Here is a 20,319-nt window from a genome sequence, read left to right on the forward strand (position 1 = left end):
CTCATTTTCACCGATTAAATTTAACTGCGATTCCTCTCACTTGCGCATACCATCCATCTTCTCGGCTCCTATAATGGTTTATGGGTTCGCTCCTCCTATTCACCATTCTTCCACACACCAATACACCCTAAGCACCCGGAATATGGGTACACGAACACTACCCGAATAGTGCACACTTTCGCATAAAGCTTTACGATGCCACTTATTTGGTCTAGTTCGTCACACACGAACTCCATACATCATTCGTCGCACACTGTCGCATGATGGCGCGATGGTCCTCTTCGGGAGCCCACCAAAACGGGGGGTGTGTGTGCGTGTGGAAAAAAGACAGTGTATTCCCATCTCACTCGGGTAAATTGGGCGGTGCATTAGGGTGTCTTACTCTGGGTACCGAACACAACACAGTTCGTTGTGTGAAGGCATGACTGTAGGAAAAAGTATTTGTGTGAAATTTATTCGCGCTGCGGGATTAAAGAGGGTTAGGATTTCATGTGAAATCGTATTTTATGCTTAGTTTGATAGAAGTCGTAAAGAAATCAACATCTCAGGCGCACAAAAAGACCGCCATACGGGAAGAATATTCTGCAGAAGACACTCTGTGTGACCAATTTTGCATGTAGTTGAGAGCATAAGGGAACTTCCAAAGGGCGGGCTAAAGAATTATTATTTTGAATTTCCTTCACCGGGATTTTTTGGGCAAAAGAACATTTTGTCAAAGTTAAAAAAAAATCCCTTTTTACTTCTCCGGCTTCCTCCGCTCAGGCGGAAACGTGCGGAGTTCCGGGCAATTTTTCTTTAAAAAATTTTCTTCAGAAAGAAAAACTCTCTAAACAGTGCAATTTTGCGTAGAAAAGTGTTGTGCATTTTCTTCTTAAATTTAAATTAAATTCTTAAAGAGTGAGGTGTGAAGTAAAGAAGTAAAAAAAAAGTAAATAAACCGAATTCCCCGAATACAGCCAAAAAGATCATTTTGTAAATAAAATTTAAAGTAGAGAAACATTATTAAGTAGTGCTTGAAGTAAATATAATCAAATTCATCCGAAACAAGTGACCGTGAATGTAATTTTCAATCGACTGAAAGAGTGGTAGCAGAGCTGAAAATAATGGTCTGCAAAGTTTTGTGTGTCAGAAGTGTGATCAATAAATTCAAATTTTCCAGCCACTGAGAATATGGTGCCAACAATTCTACGCCTGGTGAATATACTTGTAAGTAGTAGGAATATAGATATGTCGAATATGTTCGTTCTACATTGTTTTCTCTGTGCCTTCTCCCCATTTTTGCTTGTGCGCTTACATAAGAGCCGTATGTCGTACATATATGTGGGTCCAATTTATTCCAATCACTCCAAATGAGCAGAAGCACTCAATTTTTTATTTCTCCTTCCCATCCGGTTGGAGATGCAATGCTCACAACTCATGCGGACATTCCTCAAAATCATGATCCGTCTGTTATAGTATAAAGATTCTTTTCTGATCCACAATAATCTTCTTTTTTTCTTATGGAAGATTCTCTGGATTTCCGGCGGATGATTCCACACGCGTTGTCTTTACTTCTTCACTCTCTAGGTGAAGGCGTTGAGTGGAAAAACAGAGCTAGAAAAAAGATAGTTTATTACGATTATTCCTGGGATTCGAACCGATGACTTTTGGGTTTATGTAGGTTGAAGTGCTCTAACCAATTGCATTACGAATTTTCCTTATTCAACTATTTGCCTTTGGTACGTTAGGAAGGCCGGGAAACTAGAAAATTTCTAGTATAATCCTGGCATTGAATTTTCAATTTTTACGGCAAAAAAAACATATTCAGAGCTCTAGAAAATTATAAAAAGCGAAAGCTCTGGAATGCGTTGAAATAATATTTGTAAAATCTAAGAATTTCTTATTTATGAGCCCTAAACTTTTTAAGAAAACAATTCTTGTATATTCTAAAACAAAAACAGAAATTCTTAATAAATAAATAAATAATAAAATTAAATAAATAAAAAATAAATAAATAAATTATTAAATAAATAAATAAAAAAATAAATAAATTCTAATTTTAAAAAAATTCTAAAGAATTTGTAGAATTCTTGAAAGTTTTTTGTGAAAAATCTTTGGAATTTTCCATTGAAGAATCCAAAATAAAATTTAGAAAATTTGATTTTGTGAATTTGGAAGCTTAAAAAATCTAGAAAAAAAATTATTAGAAAACTCGTCGTATTCAGCGACCAAGAAACGTTTGAAATCTTGAAATTTCAAAGATTTCAAGAGTTTCTTGGTCGTTGACTAAGGCTCGGAAAACTTATCTGTTAAGTTTTAAGTGTGGAAAACTTGTAGTATATTTCACATAAAATAAAAATTGAATACTACTAGACGTTTTGCTGTTTTTACAAAGTGATTAAATAAAGAAAAAATCTTATTGAAAAAATATCTTTCTTTAACAGATCATGAAGAAAACTGAATATTTCTTAAAACAAAAAGTCTTCTAGAGACACTTTTAAATAAAAAAAAAGAATATTCTTAAAGATTTATGTTTTGCATTAAATTAGTTTTTTTTTATTGATCCAATAAACCTTCTCAATCAGCTGATATTGGGTCAAAAACTACACGCAGAAAGTATCGCTCTGTAGGAAGAATCCCGCTCTCAATATACAACACAGCAATTCTCCATCCATTCCAGCCTATGTTTCAGTTCCGTCTCTCTTGTTAATTGTGAACACGACTTTGCAATCATTGAGAACATGTTTTCCACTCTTCAATATATATCCAAACGTCTCAAATGTTTCCATGTAACAACATAATTATAATTACTCGGCAGAGAAATTATTGATTGGATCTCCACTTAATGATTTATTGGCAAATTATCTCGCCACAGAGCTTTTTTCTTTATTTATTTATTTTATACTTTTCATCATTTGCCCAGGAGGCTAAAACCGCTCCACCAAGAGCGAGCGACGCGTCCCCGTGAGACAAGTTCATCACATCTTGATTTGTTTCTTTCACATTTATGCTATGGCCTCAAACAATTTTCCCGTAGCGACGGAAGAGAAAATTCCCCGGCAAAGGGGGGTAGTTTTGACGCGGAGAAAGGTACACCACGCGAGTAATATTTTATTGTATGCAAATGTTGTTTACACAGATTTCCACGCTAGTTGCAATAAAGTCTGGGTGTCAAGGAAATTTTCTTGAAAGCTCATGTTCAGAGTCAAGATTGTCAATAAAATATGACTTTATTTATTTTTAATTAATGTGAGAAAGTTTCAGAAATGATTTTATTGCTCCAAAGTGAAGCATAAATAGATTAATTTGTTAAAATACAGGGTGGAGTTGATTGCTATATAACTTGATTGCCTCATAAATTGAAAAAAATGTTTATATAAAAGCTCGCGTTATGGTATATACGTTGTAAATAGATTAGGATCTGAAATTAATTTATAATTGCAATGTTTTCATTTTAAATTGGTTTTCTTTATTGTAAATTTTAATTGCCAAATATTTGTTTTTTTTATTATTTCCTTAAAAAATCAAAATATGGCAAAATATAAAAAATAATTGAGAAATTTTTCTTTAAGAAATTAAGGTTCTTAGCTTCTGATTTCTGTACAAAGGTACAAGAATAATTTTCAGAATTTTTTAATATTTAAAATAAAAAAATTAATAAAGAAATTCATTTAGAAATTATTTTCATAAATTATTTCTTCCAAATAAGACATAAGGAATTAATAAATAATTGAAAAAAAAATCATTAATTTATGATAAATGTTTTTTTTTTAATTAAATCTCTACCGGAAAAAAAATTGCAAAAAATGTTAAAATCTTTAATAAATAATACACGAATATGAATCTATTGAACTACATTTAATTTTTTCAATTCATTAAATAAAATTATTTCAATAACTCATTAGGAAAACTTTTAATTAAAAAAAATATTGAGAAATATTTTCGAGGAAGAATCTTTATTAATTAATATTAACCTAAAGATTAGGCATTTGTGGTTTTTTTTTAAACCTTCTAGGGGGTTTGAATAGTGATTTTAATACATTACGTTTAAGCATGGATATCACGTTTTTATCCGACACTGAAACAGGACATATTCTATTAATTAAAAATTAAGAAATAAATCAGATAGGGTTTGAATTTCAATTGAAAATTTTGTAACATTCCCATCGTTTTTCCGGGAAATTTCTATATTTTCTTGAATCTTGCCGTAAATTATTTTAAAACGAAATTTGTTTTTCTCACTAAAAATTCCTCAAGATCTCAAAAAAACCTTCGAAGAATCTCATAAGAAATGGAGTTCCTCCCACAAGTACACCAAATTAATCAAATTAATCTCCCTTGGCTTTATTAAATTTCTCTTTCGTACAAACTAAAACTCCACACTTGGCCTCTGACCTGAAAAATCTCTTTGAGCATTTGAATCACGTTCATGCCGTTTTTCCTCGACTTTTGTGTGACGAGGTGTTGAGAATTTTGAGGATTTTTCACCACGCTCACACTGAAGAAAAGTCAGAGACCTCAAATGACACGGCGGCGAGTTCTTCGGGTGGCTGTGAAATAAACACCGTGCGCTCGTCGTATTAATTAAGGGCAACATGAACGCACCATTAAAGTTATATTGTATGTGCGCGCGGAGGATGGAGTGTGAGAGCTTCTGTGTACACCCCAAAAAGTCAGAGAGCATTTTAATTAACATCCCCACGAACATTTTGAGAAGCGCCCTGGAATTGTCTGATGCCAGAGACATCTCCATTTTGCTCTTTTGCATGTTCCTCATCATCGTTCTACCGATTCATGTTGCGAGGACTTTTTTCTTCCTCTTTTTTTTGCTTGCTTGGAGACCTTTTTTGCATGCCCCCAAAAACTCCTTCATCTTCTTCTCATATCGACGGTGCTGTGCTCTTTTGCAACATTTCTGCGAGTTTCTGCTCAAACGAGAACGATGCGCATTTCTTTCTTTTTTTTTTGGGTATCTCTTTTTTGTGAATTTAATTAAAAACTTGCATGAGCTTTTTTGGATTATGAATATGCTAATGCATCTCCTTCACCATTGAGCTGATTGTGTTTTTGGGGTTTCACACTCTACTAGTGGCTGAGTTTGTTTTTGTACACGGAGAGACTCTCGCCCCAAACTCTTGGGATGTTTTTAATAACAAGCGTATATATGTGAAAATTTTAAACAAACATAATTCAAACAATCCTCCCATGAGTATACCTATATACATCGCTTTTCTTCACACCACACACACAACATTCGTCGTAGACAAAACTAAACTTGCTTGGTGGAGCCACTCAGTGTGGGGAAGATGGTATGAGGGTGCAGTGTTCACCCACAGAAAACCACCCCCTTGGAGAAATTGGGGAGAAAGCAAAGAAAATTAAATGTGCGGTGAAAAGCTCGAAAAAGCTCATTCACACAGAGATAACCCACAGAAAATTAATCAAGACTTTGCGTGAAAATTTCAATAACAATTCGCGATACGATGGGTGCAGAAAAAACCATTCACACGGGGGGTGGCGCAGCTCTATTGGCGCGCCACGGGGTTGAAAAAAAAAGGCGCACACAACACACAAAAACTCCAGTGTGTGTGAGAAAATCCGGGGAAAGAGGAGTAAATGCACATTTCCATAACCCACCTCAATCTCGATTGTGTTGAAAGAGACCTCAGCACATCATAAACTTTATGGTCCATTACAATTTGATGCCAATTTAGATTAAAGGCGAGCACGAGAACGTAAACTGGTCGTAAAGTTAATTTTTATGTTGCGGCGCAAGTTTGTAGAGAGCTTTTTTTTTTCATTCGTTTATATATGTTCTATGTATACAAGCTCCCGGCGCACTCTTGCAGACGGCACGAAAAAAAAAGTGCCAGAGAGCCGTGTCAATATTACAAAATGCCCCATGAAAAAAATAAACCGCACGAGCGACGGCATTTTGTAATTTTGCAGCCCATCACCGAGGGGCCCTCCGCATGTACATAGAAGCCATGGCTAAAACACAACCCCGCACAGATTTGGCCCCAAAAGTGCCGCCAACGACGAAATTATTGTTTGCAATGCTATAAAATTTAGTCACCCCCCTCGAGAGAGGCAACAAGTTATTTTATTCCTTTTTTATTGACTTCCTTCACCCCCAAAGAGCGTACCCAGAGAGAGAGAGCCCTCCTAAGTGGCACGCCGTAAAAATCCTCAAGAGCTGTTTTGACGGATTAGCAGTCAGTAAAGCATCAAGAGTACTATGACAAGCACATATGGAATCCTTATCAATTACCCCCCGAAAATAACATCCCATTCGTCTTTCAATTATTTCCTCGTAAATTTTTATTGCCGGCAGCACGTAAAATGGACGTAAAAGTCGTCTTGGTTTTGGCTTCTTCCATGGCGCGTTTTTTTACCCATATTGGCCCGATTCTTTTTTTGAGATTTGTTGCACTGATAAGTCGTCCAAATTGACGATAAATTTTTTTTAGTGGTGCTTCTGTGATTTTTTCTTCTCATGTTCTTTGAGAAATTTGAAAGTTAATTTATTGAAAAATCGTATTTATTGATTAATGATTTTTTTTGTAGGTTAAGACTTAGAAAATAAATTTGTTTAAACCCAAGGGGTATTTATCTGGCAAATATTTTGAGTTTTTAAGTGCGACATCCGAATATTTCCGAAGATATTAATACTTGACTTTACATGAACATTTTTTGCTAAAAATCGAAAAAGTCAAAACCGGAAAAATTCAAAAACGTATTTAGGACTTTTTGAGTTTAGTGTTTTTAGGGTCCAATTTACTACTTTTCGGTTCGAAATTAGTCCTTTTTTAGGCTTTAATAATTTTTCTTTTAAGTTTTATTCCTCAATCTATCGGGTGCTACTTTGTCTGTTCGGAACTCAAACAAAGTTAGCCGGCTTTACAATGTTGCTCTTGCTACGCTATTTTGGGACTGAAAACCAAATATTTATCGGCTTGAATTTAGTCTCTTTTTGGGTATAATTTATTACTTTTTAGTTTGATTTTAGAATTCTTCGGCTTTACTTTTCGGTTTTATTTAAGTATTTTTTATGTTTGAATTTATCATTTTTAGGCTAAGACTCCTTAGACTAATATTTGAATTTCCTTTGCACATCACTCGAATATTAGCGAATAATTCTGAAGATCCGATAATAATTAGTTGGTATACCACAATCGTGGCATACCAAGTATTGTAATCGTCGGAAAAACCGACCACCTCAGATCGGGCTCAAACTTGGTATGAGCACGTTTTAGACTTCCCACATTACGAAAATGGTGGTGGAAAATTTTTGATCCGGCCGGCCTGCCGGCCGGCCGGCCTTCCGGCCGGCCTTCCGGTGGTCCAAACTTTATCTTATATCTCGAGAACGGTAACAGATAGAGACTTCCGGTTTGAAGTTTTATATAGAAATGTGGGTGTAAAATTTCATTTTTTCGCATTTTCAAAATCCAAGATGGCCGCCATCCGCCATTTTGAAATAACGTCAATCACTTCCCTTATAGTTAGAGGTCTGAAATTTTAGTATGTTGTAGTGCTCAATGAGACATTTTCATCGATAACTCATACTTGAAAATCGGTCAAGCCGTTTAGCAAATATGGCGACCTAAAGCAAAAAGTGTTTTTTCGATATAACTCGAGAACGGTTTGACCGATTTTGACCAACTCAGGCTCAAATGAAAGGTTTCAAGAAGCCCTACAACTCTCTAGAACATTCCAAGTTCCTGAAATGGCCACAAGAGGCGCTAAAATCAAAAACAAAAATTGCCTAGTTTTAAGGGGCTATATCTCCGAAGATCTGTTATAGATTTCCTTTAAATTTTGATATGTTGTAGAAGGACTAATAATCTTGCACCAGTCCGAAAATGAAGAAAATCTATGTCGCCGTTTAGAAGATATAGCCATTTGAAAAATTCTTGAATTTGAAAAGTTCTAATAGCCATATCTTCTGTTCTGCTTGTCCAATTTTGCTCAATTTGGTATCAAATTAAAGGTTTTGCAATAATCTACAACTTTCTAGAACATTAGAAACCTCTAGAACCACTCCTTGAGGCCAAAAAGTGCAAAAAACTGTTTTGGTAGAACAAAAATCCGCCATTTTATGTTCTGGAGGTGACCTTGAAATGTATCGAAATATATGTCAGATTATAGCTTATTTCAATACCTTTTTATAACTAGTCAAGAAATTTCTGTAGGTCTTATACAACCAGAGATATGAGCATTTTAATCTTTCATATTGATAAATTTCATTAAAAAAATCAACTTTGCCTACTAATTCTGCTCACAAATTATATTACAACGCATAGACTGACCCATCCGCGTTGTGGTATACCAACTCTAATAACTGGACGCGTTATGATTGACTTTCTCTCAGATAAACCCCCTTGTTTAAAGGTTTTTTCGCTTTTAGTTTCTCATTCTCCCTTCAATAATTTTCCCTCAAGCAATCTAAAAGCTTTTCAATGAAGAAATTTAAACACAAAGCCTCGAATAAAAAATCTTTCAACAATTTATTGGATGAATTGTTTTATATTAATTGAAAAAAAAAACGACAAAATAAATAAAACGAGACGAAAGAAATTTTGTGGTAAATTCACCAAATTGCACATCACAAACGCCGTAATTAATGAGAACAATAAATCACTGCAAATTCACTTTTAATTAATTTAATGAGGTATCTCAAAATAGTTGGCATATAAATTATTTTTCACCGCGCCACACGGGAACTTGCGGTTTATTTGTTATTAATATTCAAAAATATTCATGAAGCTTTTATCATTTTTCTGCTATATATACACATTTTTGTTGTTTAATTTTTAAAGATAAATATTTGGTTATATATAAATTTTAACACGTGCGCCGTGGACCTTTTCGTTGTATATATAGGTACCGTGTAAAATGGGAGAAAGACTTTGGATGGCTTTTCCTTTCTCTGTCGCACAGAGAGTAAATTTTTGCCGTAGATAAATCACCAATGACTTATTAATTAATTACACTTTGTCCCTCTCTCTATCTGTGTAATCAACAAGGCGTCATGTTTAGTGGAATTTATTGCACTTTTCGTTATTTATGGCGCACTTTTATTGTTTCGCGTCTAAATGGTGAATTTTTCGCGTATGTCGCATCACTCGTTGGTCCCATATTTCTTGCACAGTGTTGTATTTTTTTCTCTGCAGATTTTTTTTATAGCTACATACATACTTTGTTGCGAAAATTGCATCAGGAAGTCAATCTGGGCTGCTGAAGCAAACTGCAGCTAACAATAAGAATCATCTGATCGCACCCATAATGTTCTCTTAGTTTGAAGGCAAAGAGACGTTTTTCTTACGTCCACACTGAGGTTTTTTTCCTCATGGCTTTCAATGGGGCCCCAGAAGCCCCTCCCAGATGATCAAATGCCAGTCGTTTCGCTCGCTTTTTTTTTCCTACGAAATATTTTAGGCGGTTCAAAAATAGATTACAGACGGCAACCATGATGATGCCCTCGCACTACACACCGCCAGTCTTTTGTGTATAGCGAACATTTGGAGGAAAGAAAAGAAGTCTTGCATTCTGAGTAGAGTCACAGCACTGTGGAAGCCACGAGATTCATGCTATACGTCTCCCTCATCGTGCCATCGCATTTTTTTTCATATATATATTTCTATATTATATATAAATTAATTATAAAAATCTCTTTGCTCATGTTTAATTTCAGGTTTTCATCCTCAATGTTTATTCATTCCATATGAACGATGAGGATTCTAAATTGAGTTTCTTAATTAGAATTTTCAATTAGGTCGTCTCATATATTTTTCTTGTTTCCATCCACACAAACAAGCAATCCCACATCGCTTTTTGAATCTTCCGTCGTTATGTAGCAAAATTGCCCGAGAATGTTGGTTATTGATAAGATATAAAATACTTCTCTCAATGGACTTGCTTTCGGTTTAGCACTTAAGATAGTTTTCCTAACAGAAGAGAGAATTAATTTTAATAATTTAGGCTTTTGCGGTGCAGGTAAGAGCACCGTATTGAGACTTATCCACATGATAAGCTTTTATATTTAGGATGGAAATAGAAGATAAGTTATGCTCAGAAAACGTAAAGAAGCAGATTCAGTTTGATAATAAAAAAAAACAATTAATAACCAAAAATACCAACTAGAAGAAAATTAAAAAAATACACGGTTTTAGGGATATTTTATACATAAACAAATTATTATTTTTTAATTTGATGAATATTAAAAATAGATTAACCCTTTCGCGTTTTTTGGGTCATACGCTGACCCAAACGTGAAACATTTTATTTTTCCAATTATTTATAAATTTTATTAAGTGTTTTTCCAAGTTAAAAATACATTTTTATGCAAAAGAGGTCATAGAAGACGTTCTGTCTGAGAAAAATCCTCTGAAAGCATCTAAACAATAAATATAATGAAACAAAGAGCTCATGTTTCAATGTTTTACGTGGACGCGAAAGGGTTAAAAACGTCCTTGGAAATTAAACTAATGAAAATTGAAAAGTAACGGCTTTTGTCTTGAAATTTATAGTTATTTTGATAGTTTTTCACACATTTCTAACCTTTTGACATTTACTTGTAAATTTTAACATATTTTTTTTCGAAATTTTTGAAAATGCTTGTCTAATTTTTAACATCATTTTAGTGTTGAACGTTTTTTTTTCTAACTTTTGAATATTCTTTTCCTTATACTTAACGTTCCTTTTTATCACTTTCCTATCGTTAGAAATTTCTTTTTGACCACTTGACATATTTTTTCTAACGTTAGAAGTTTTGTTTTCAAACATTTAATATTTCTTTTTTATAGTTTCCAGTATTTCACGCTTCTTATCAAATTTTCAATATTTTTTTTCTGACGTTTGATGTATCAAAATTACCTTATTGAAATCTTAATTTTAAAATTTTTCTTCACTGTAAAAAAATAAATAATAAAAATTGAAAAAACAAAAATAATTTTAAAAAATTAGAAACTGTTTACTTGATTATTTCCAATATTTCTGAAATATTCGGAATATTTATATTAATTTCTTATTTTTTCAAAAAAATATCTTTTGATTAATAAATTATTTTTAAAATTCATTTCAACTCTGTTCCGTAAAGCCCAGCACAGAAGTCTCTTCGTTCTAATTTTGTAAAACATACTCACTCCTATTCACGACTCTCTTGTTCTTCTGCATGTTCGTGGTTCGATAGCGAAAGTGTCGCAGCACGAAAACCTTCCGCCAGGGTCGTAGAGGTGTGTGCCTGGTGTGCGGGTGAAATTCCCCGAGGGGGTGGGTGCCTCACCCTCTTTCGCGCGCACGGGGACAAAATGAAACTTTTATCTTGGACGCCAAACATGCTGCGGGCTACACGCAACTAATTTTGACATTAATGATTTAGCACCATTCTGTGCCCCTTTTTTGCATTAGCAGCCCTTCCGTGAAAGCAGTGAGGGCGGCCTACATTTTTAGGGGTGAATTTCCAATGAGTACGAGGGGGTGGAAAAAGAAGGAAACAACGCACTTTTGACGCAGTTAATTTACTCCGTCGTTGTATATGTAGTACAGTCAGGTATTGATTAACGTCGCATGGGATATACTCTTTTCACTCATTATTATTAATGGGTGGAAAGAGTATATCCCATGCGGCGTTAACCAATACCTGACTGTAGTTGATTGAGCTTTGAGGAAGGAAGTAGGGGAGCTTTTTCATTCACTTTAATTTCCCATTTGATCGGTTTGGAACTTTGAATTCAAGAAGTGATCTGCTAATTAATTTGTCATGACACTTTGTGATCGTCATTACACACGAAAACTATGAAGAGATCTCTATCGTGCGGCTGTCAATGTAGCTGATCATAATTTATTTTTGCCATTGAAATATGTACCTCAAGTATTATGGCTTTTTCAATACGTGAGAATATGATTTATATTTCTTGTTTTGTACATTAACGATACTTTTTTTTCTCTCTCGCTCTCTGTATGTTCCCTCCATGTCTTTTGGTTCAATTGCTGTCGTTGGTTCTTTTTTTTTTGGTTTAACTTCTTCCAAGCAACCATCCTGTGTGTGTGTCTCCCATTCATATTCATTCATGCTGGCTGCCAGGATGGAAAGTCAATCGAAATGGTTTATGATATCTCACATATGGAATGACTTCTGGACATATTTAATTTACCATTTATGAGAGACCTTCAGCCATGGCAGCGCAGCAAGTGTGGTTGGATTTTCAAAGTTTTCTTGGGGGCTGGGAGGCACGTCCGTCGATTGTGATATATCAGTTTGCTCGCAATGTTGCCTATCGATCATTCGATCGCCACACAACAAACCCCCTTTTGAGATTTCCTATCTCCTACCTGGCTCAGCATTTTATTTAGACGTACAAAACGGCAGCTCATACCTTTTGTAATGAAATAGCAACTAAAAAAAAAAGTCATCATCCACTTCTTACGCTAACCACGTCCAATTCAATGTTTACGATCAATATGCTCTATGCATTGCATAATAAAATCGGGATATTTTTATTGATTTGGTGTAAATCGTGCCTGACATGATCAAGCTGACCACACGCCGTTTATACCGTCGATTTTATCCATCTAATCGCATTGGAATAAATTAATTTGTTGATCTCTATTTGGACAACTTGCCTCCTATTGTCAAAGACATTTGCAAATCATTCGTGAAAAGATTGCGCTTCCTCGCCAAAAAAATGGAATCAAAGCGAAGAAGAGCGTAAAAGCATTAAATTAATTTGCAAATTTGATTTTTTTATGCAAGATTGTCTAAACGGGAGCTCTGAATTTACATAAACCTTGATTTTCAATTTATTTTGGTTAAAATTTCTCATTTTGTGACGAAACACTGAGAGTGTTTTCTCTAATAGATGGCGCTACTGACAAATTTTAGTTTCAGTACCTTCTTAGGATTATTTCTTAACTTAATCATATCTTTATTGTTTTGTTTGTATTTTGGAAAGAAAAATTAGCAAAATAATCAATGGAAAATAAGAAAATTTGGTAAAAAATCTTCTTCATACACAAATTTCATCAAAGGTGGCGCTAGTTGTTGATATTTTTGTTATACCATCTTACGATTTTTATCTAATATAAATAATTTCTCTATTATTAAATAAAAATTTCTAAAATAAAATACAAAAGAACTTATAAAAGAATTTTTTAAAAGAAATCTTTTAACTAAAAAAATTCCCCAAAATCCTACCCTTAACAACTCTGTGTGTAAACCCTCAGGAGAACATGAGGTATAATCCATGGGAAATTTCATCTAAAATAAATAAATGGGTTGGTGTTGTGTCCACCATGCAAGGGATGGAAGGAAGGGGGGTGGCTCTGGATCCAATTTTGAGATACAACACCCCCTCGTATATTGCCCTTTTGGACTCCTTCATCCATCTTCCCCACACCGGAAAATATTAAACAGAAGCAATGGGGATGGAAGGGAAATTGATGATTTTCATCTTTCTCCTGAAGAGCTGCAAATTTAAAGAGTCGCCACCCCCGCAACCAGAGAGAGATGTGAAATTTATCACCATTTGGAAAATTGTGTTTATCTTCGAACACCACGAGAATAATGTACTTTCTCTGGGACCCTGCGCATACACTCTCCCCCTCTCAATGTGCCCTGGAAATGATTTATGTGCTGGCAAGGTGACTCTCCGGAGGAGCCAAACCAACACCCCCCTCATCCAAAATGCTGAGAGCCACATTTTCCCCGCACACGGTGGGGGTGGATCGTGTAATTAAACAGTAATTCATCACAGAGTTGAAATACACAGAGAGACACGTTTTCGCTTGGGGAGCACCCACTTCAGCCTCCCCCACCATCTAAAAAGCTCGTTCAAACATTCCTCCGTGACGGAAGCACTTATTTGACCCATGTTCCTTCCGGAGGGTGAAGCACCACCCCCCTCCCATCCTGCACAATGCTAAAGGTGAGAGCACTCACACAGGGGGTGGGAAAAGTTATTAAAATTGTGAGTTTGGTGTGAAAGAAAAGCACACACCAAACGTTGGGGGCTGAATCACGCGCTTTGCTCTCCCTGAAAAAACCCCTTTCTCACCGTGTCATCCACCCCCCGCCCCTCCCTGGTAAGAATGAATTATTCGCCACCCTCGCAAACACACACGTGACGTCAGCAGCGAAATTTTAATTCACTCTCCCCCTCCGCAATGCCTGCGGAAAGCTCACCGAAAGCTCCTTTTGTGTGAATTCTGCACATATTGTAATTAAAAAGCAATTTATGGGTACTCTTTAGCGCCATAGCGACTGCTGAACTCATGCAGACACGGCGAGAATAAGGAAAAAAAATTGATATTAGTATCATGCTTTTGGTTGCGTCTTATCTGGCGAAATCAGCGAGACACAAAAGAAATGAGAGACGAATTGGCAAAAGGCGATTATTTAATAATTCAATAATTCCACGACTTCCCTTCTAAATGCTTTTGCTGTGCCTTTTCAGCATCAAATCCTCCTCAATCGCGCGCGATGGTCAGTTATGTTGCAAGCCAGAGGTAGGTGCTGGGAGATTTTTAACGGCGGACAGGCGCTCTGAATTTAATTTTTTTTTGTTAAGAACTTTGAGAAATATCCTTTAATTTAATTTTTTGAATTAAAAGAAATTAGATAAATAAATTGTTAGATTTTTTAGTGATTGTTGGCACAAATTTTGAAAAATGAAATTAGATAAAAATTAATGATGAAAATAAACACAAAATTAGAACAATTCGGCAATTTTTGACAATTTTGCGATTTATTATTATACTTATTTATAAAAAAAATTATTAAAATATAATTTGTTGATTTAGACATAATAAATAATATTTAAAAACTATAATCTTTAAATTTATTAAATAAAAAACATCAACAAAAAAGTAATACGCAATTTTTTATATCTTATTAGGCAATTTGTCAATTTTTCACAATTTTGCAATCTTTTCTTAACAATTAAATGACTTTATCGCAATTTTTCTTATTTTTTCTTTAAATTAAAAATTTAAGAAACTTCTTAAGAGACTCTAGCTAGAGTCTTTAAAACCTAGAGAGAGTCTTTAAAACCTATACTACTTAAAACCAAAATGAAGCTCAGCCTACGCCTCATAAAATCATCAGGCACTGCCCTTGGCGATTCCTTGAAAATTCCAATCACGCACCATCAAAATGATATTCTGATGATGTGTCTAACAAGAAGTATGTTAGGTATACCAACCAAGACTTTTTCCATCCTTTTTGTCCCCCCGTCTTTTTCATCATCCTCGCGCATCAAACATCCACCACATAAACCTATTGCGATGATGAATGCTAAACGCGAGGGAATGCCTTTTTAATATCACCATGTGATTGATATTTATTTCAGAATAATGAATTGTGTGCTAAAAATTTTTAATTAAATCCTTCAGCGTATCTCCCACATGTTTTTTTCATCGGCCCACAAAATTCTCCATAATAATACTTTGTGTGCTCTACGACAGAACGTCCAGAGCGAGTTGGTTTTGAATTATAAATTCGGGGCTTTTGGCCCGCAACGAATTTCAATGTTCCACAAAATTGAAATTAACATGATAAAGCGCATAATATAGCTGAATCAGGGGGATTATGGATGGTTTACGCATTGATTTATTTGGCTCCAATTGCACGAGAGAGATGTTTTTTGGGCTGGAGCATTTCATACCTCACTGCTTTCTTTTTTTTCCAACTACACCCCCACTGTACACGCGGAAAATTTAATTTATCACTCTATGCACAATTTTCCACTTTTTTTTTTCACTCTATCTGCAATTATTCAGTATATGTATGCGTGGAGAGAATTATTTTATGTACAAATGCAATGGCATTTTGTTGCCTCCAATTGAATTTATTGATTTTTTTATTTCGAAATAATTATATAATTTGCCGGCACATTCCTTCGCGAGATGCTTGCACTTGAATTTCCGTGCTCTCTGGTAGAGTTCAAGGTGAAAGAACATTCCTTGCAGTGTACACCGCATATATGCATTCGTTCTTTTGCGTGAAATAAAACAGCAGCAAATAAGCTTTGTTTACAGACGCTACAAAAAGAGAAAATTGCGGATTTATTCTTTGGATAATTTGCAATTTAATATTTAATTAATTGTAAATTACGTTTTATTTATTTGTCAAAATTTTTTGTTTATTTTTTAAATAAAAAGAGTTAGTTTTCTTTTGACAATTTTGGATTCAATTATTTTAATCAAAAGATTTTTAATGAAAAGATATGACTCTAAGCAATTTATTTCAAGTTGTAAATGACATTTGTAATGATTTGTCAAATTTCTGACAGCTGTCACATTTCGTGATATTTTATAAATATATTTTTTTCCAAAAAAAATCAATATAAAAAACTTTTTAGACAATTTTAAATTTATTCTTTTAACCAAGATGGTTTTATATGGAAAATCTGATATTCTACTACTTTTCTGACACAATTAATGACGTAAAACAGCGACTTTGACGGAGGTAGACGTAAATTCGAGAAAAAAACTAAATTCTTTTAATTCTTATAATTAAAATTAACCAAAATCTCAAAATATTCCCTCTGAACTAATTTTAATTTTACATCTCTTTCCAACGCATCAATTTAACTATTTCCATCTCTTTCTAATTGATATATACATGCAGTAGTGTAGGCTAATATATGTACACGACGCCATGTTTTTTGTACTAAACCGCCCATAAAATTAATTGGACCAAAGAACATCAGCAATGAAGCTCCTCTGAATATCATGGCCCAATCATGGTTTTCATAAATTTATCAAATCAAAATTCATTTCGTCGACTATGCCAGCATTTCCCCTATCAACATGCAAATGTACGTAGGTAGTTTTTTTTAAAGAAAATTTGGAGTAATTTTAATTCTTTCTCATCGATTCTTAGGCTACACACAGAAAAATTATTCGTATTAGTCGAATGCGAGTGAGATATTCGCACATAACCTCAGTTTGATTCGCACTCTCCAATGTAAACAATATAGGAAATACTCGTCATTAACGAATGCGAGTGGCACACTCGCAAAAATTGACAATTTCACTGCCACTTTTGATCAAAATTTCTCTGTGTGTAGGATTATCCAGAAAATTAAAAACGATTAGAAAACTTATTTGGTTAACGTTATCGTTGAAATTCTTACGCATTTTCTTACATTTTTGTATGTGAGTTCTCTGATTTATTTTCCCTCAATTAAATGATAATTTCTTGTAATTAATTCTTGAAAATTTTTTTTAAAATTAATTTTATATTAAAAAATATTTTTAAAATTCTTTTTCAAGCTTTTATTAAATGGAAGGGTCTTTGTTTTTTTTTCGCCACCCTCCCACCCGAATTAGAAAGTCTGTAGTCAAAGAGGACTACTGGACTGCAGCCTTAAGGCACACCGGTAGCCTCATAGGGAGATTCTGTTCCGTTTCAGGAAATCTGCGATTCCCATCAGCGGTCCCAAGAAGGGTCTTTGTGTAAGACACTAACTGAAAAAATGTTCCTTTAAAATTCTAAGAGTACACCACATCCCTAAAATCATCACCCCTTGTGGGTAATACATAATATATCTTTTGAATTTAGTCTAAATCACGAATAAAATTGCATGCGGAAGCATAGCGGTGTGGTGTGGAATTAAACCATTGCGGGGAGTCTGTTTTTGAAGTCTATTAGCAAAACATTTAATGCCAAAGTGGTGGCAAAAGTCGGCGAAAGAGCAATTTGTTGCTGAATCTTCAAAGCAAAAAGGAGCCGCATCATCAATCTCCAGCTCAATGCCCATAAATAATAACTGGTGTGTGTGCAACGAAAATGGTTGTGCATATTTTATCGCTCTTGTTTTTCATGCTTTTTCCAACATTTATATTTGACAATATTTCGCCTTGTGGAACACTCTCGCGAATTGACAAGTCGACCAAACGAAATGGGATAAACAAGCCCGAGAGACAAACGCCTCTCTGCCATTATTTTCCTGCCACTCCATTTTAAATGCTGGTTGTGCTTTTTTTCTTTTTTTTTTTAAATACTCCTCTGTTGGTGAATTTATGTCTGGGAATTTGCTTTCCCATCCGCGCCACTCTGCAAGTTTCCTCATTGCACTCCTTCTTGTCACTCACAATGTGAAAGCTCAAATTGATGAATTTTTCGGGAAATTTTTTTTTTGAGGAGAAAGAAAATTTAAATGAGCTTTCTTTCGTGATTTTTCCACCCTCCTTTTGTTGGTTGAAAATAAATCATTCATGGTTAATTGGAAATTGCAGAGCTTACGCGGAGGAATTTATCCAATTTATTCTTATTTGCGTGCCATTTACTCCGCCAGCCCGGAAGACAAATGTGTAGCACACCATCATAATCAAATTGAGGCAAATTTGCCGGTAGTGAGAGCTATATATGTCTGTTTACATATGTATATAGGTAGATAGGTATGTAGGCAAAGGAGAAAAAAAAACGCCAAAAGCACGTGAGAGAGAGGGAGCAACCCCTAATAAATCATCAGCCATTCTGTTGTCATTGACATGTTCACCATTTTATTTCATTCTACACACACTGTATACAATTTTTTGTGCCCCCTAAATACTCACCGTCATTCCTTCTCACCTCCACACCGCGGCAGGAGCGAGATGGGAGATTGAACAGCCATTACTATTTCACCCCTTGGGTGCTTCATCCATTGTTTCCCTTCATAATTCACCCAGAAGCACGTGGTTTCGTCCCTTTTTTGCCTTTGTGTTTGTTTGCCCGAACCCTTGAATATGTAGGTCGAACACCGTGCGCATGGCGTAGCTTTCCACTGTAGCGCCATCTCTCGAAAACCCCCTGAAACTTCCCACAGAGCTTTCCCAACCCCTAAACACACCAAAAGCTCACAAAATCATCCCTCGTTGTGCCTATTCAACCCTCAAAGCAGCAAGGTTTGTGTCTCTGCAGCACACAAAAAGGCCTCTAAATAGTCTCTCTAGCAACCCCTACCAAGAGCTTTGAAAGCTCCCGAAAACCTACCCTCTCGCGGATATATCAAAAAGCACAAAACTTGAGAAGGAGAGAAAAAAAAGATGAATGAAAAGCTCTCCCACAATTCTTCCCACATTAATCAATAAGACCCGGCGACAATTTTATTGCCATAGCCATTAACTGACAATTATTTGACTTTAATGCCCATTCAGCTTGCACATTAAACGTCTCATGTGGCAACGACTCTGCTGGGGCTGAAGCACGCAAAGGCTTCGTCGGCGTGTTTGACACAAAAAACAATCAAATTTTTATGGGTGTACTCCTTTAACACATGTTGTGAAGCACTCAAAAGAGGGGATTTTCATGGCTTTTGAATTTATCTCTATATGAGAGAGATTTGAATGAATTTTTATTACATTTTTTGGATTATAGAGAGAATGTTTTTGAGGGCTTTAAATTAAATTATTAAGAAGTTTTCTTTGTGGATATTTGTTTTCAAGACTATTAAATAAATAAAATAAATTTATTAAATCCTTAAAAATTATGTTCTGGGTTAAATAAAATATTTATTAGGGTAACTCACGTAAAATGTATTAGATTATGATTTTAGGGAAAAAGGCAAGGAGTGAATATCTGAATGAAATTATTCAGATCTTCACTAATATTCGCATGATTCACCAAAGAAACAAAATATTGGTTTTTAGTCATAAAACGACTTAGATTGAGAGGCCCCAGCTTGAAAAAATATTTAATGTAAGTCTAAAAGAGATTAAACTCAAGCCGAAAATAGTAAATTCAACCCAAAGCATGCTAAATTCAAGCCTAAAAATGACTAAATTACAGCTTAAAGAGTTCTAGCCAAAAATAGGCAAAGATTGAAGAACAAACACTTGAAACAAATTTTTAATTCAAGTCTCGAAAGAACAAAAAGTTGTCAATTGAACCTGAAAAGTAGTAAATTCAACCTGAAACATGCTAAATTTAAACATAAAAGTATTTTTCAGTTTTCAACCCTAAAAAAGGACTAAAATTAAAGCCTAAATAGTAGTAAATTCAAACCGAAATGGGCTAACTTTTTTTTCTGTTTTTAGCAAGCGTAGAATTAAAATTTTCAAATCTGTAAATATTCGGTTAATTCGCTGTTATAACCAAAATATTCGTACTACGGCATTACTATCTTAATTTTCTTTTAATTTAAAAAAAATCTTCCACAATTTTTCTATTAATACAAAAGCTCAATAATCAAACTATGTGTAATTTACATATAGTTGAATAAATCAGGTTAATGGTCAATGCTCTCTGTGGGCTCTGCTGTTGTCGAAATCAATAGGAAAACCCCCCAAAAAAGAGCCACAAAATGTATTGTTTTCAAAGACAATCTAATGCTTCTCATATATACGTGAATT

At 34.7% G+C, this 20,319-nt stretch overlaps 1 protein-coding gene across 3 annotated transcripts in view; it reads left to right on the top strand.

Moving 5' to 3' along the window:
• Positions 1–20,319, top strand: part of LOC129787871 (homeotic protein antennapedia) — a 154,633-nt gene that overhangs the window by 41,941 nt on the left and 92,373 nt on the right. The window contains exon 1 of one of the 3 annotated variants that reach the window (XM_055823691.1): positions 14–1,206. The exons of the other annotated variants lie outside the window; for them this stretch is intronic. The gene's annotated coding sequence lies outside the window, so the exon portion shown is untranslated. Of the gene's footprint in view, positions 1–13; positions 1,207–20,319 lie in introns of those variants that run through there. 3 annotated transcript variants of the gene reach the window in all.

The sequence above is a fragment of the Lutzomyia longipalpis genome, chromosome 1, assembly GCF_024334085.1.
Source record: "Lutzomyia longipalpis isolate SR_M1_2022 chromosome 1, ASM2433408v1".
NCBI classification, from domain to species: domain Eukaryota; kingdom Metazoa; phylum Arthropoda; class Insecta; order Diptera; family Psychodidae; genus Lutzomyia; species Lutzomyia longipalpis.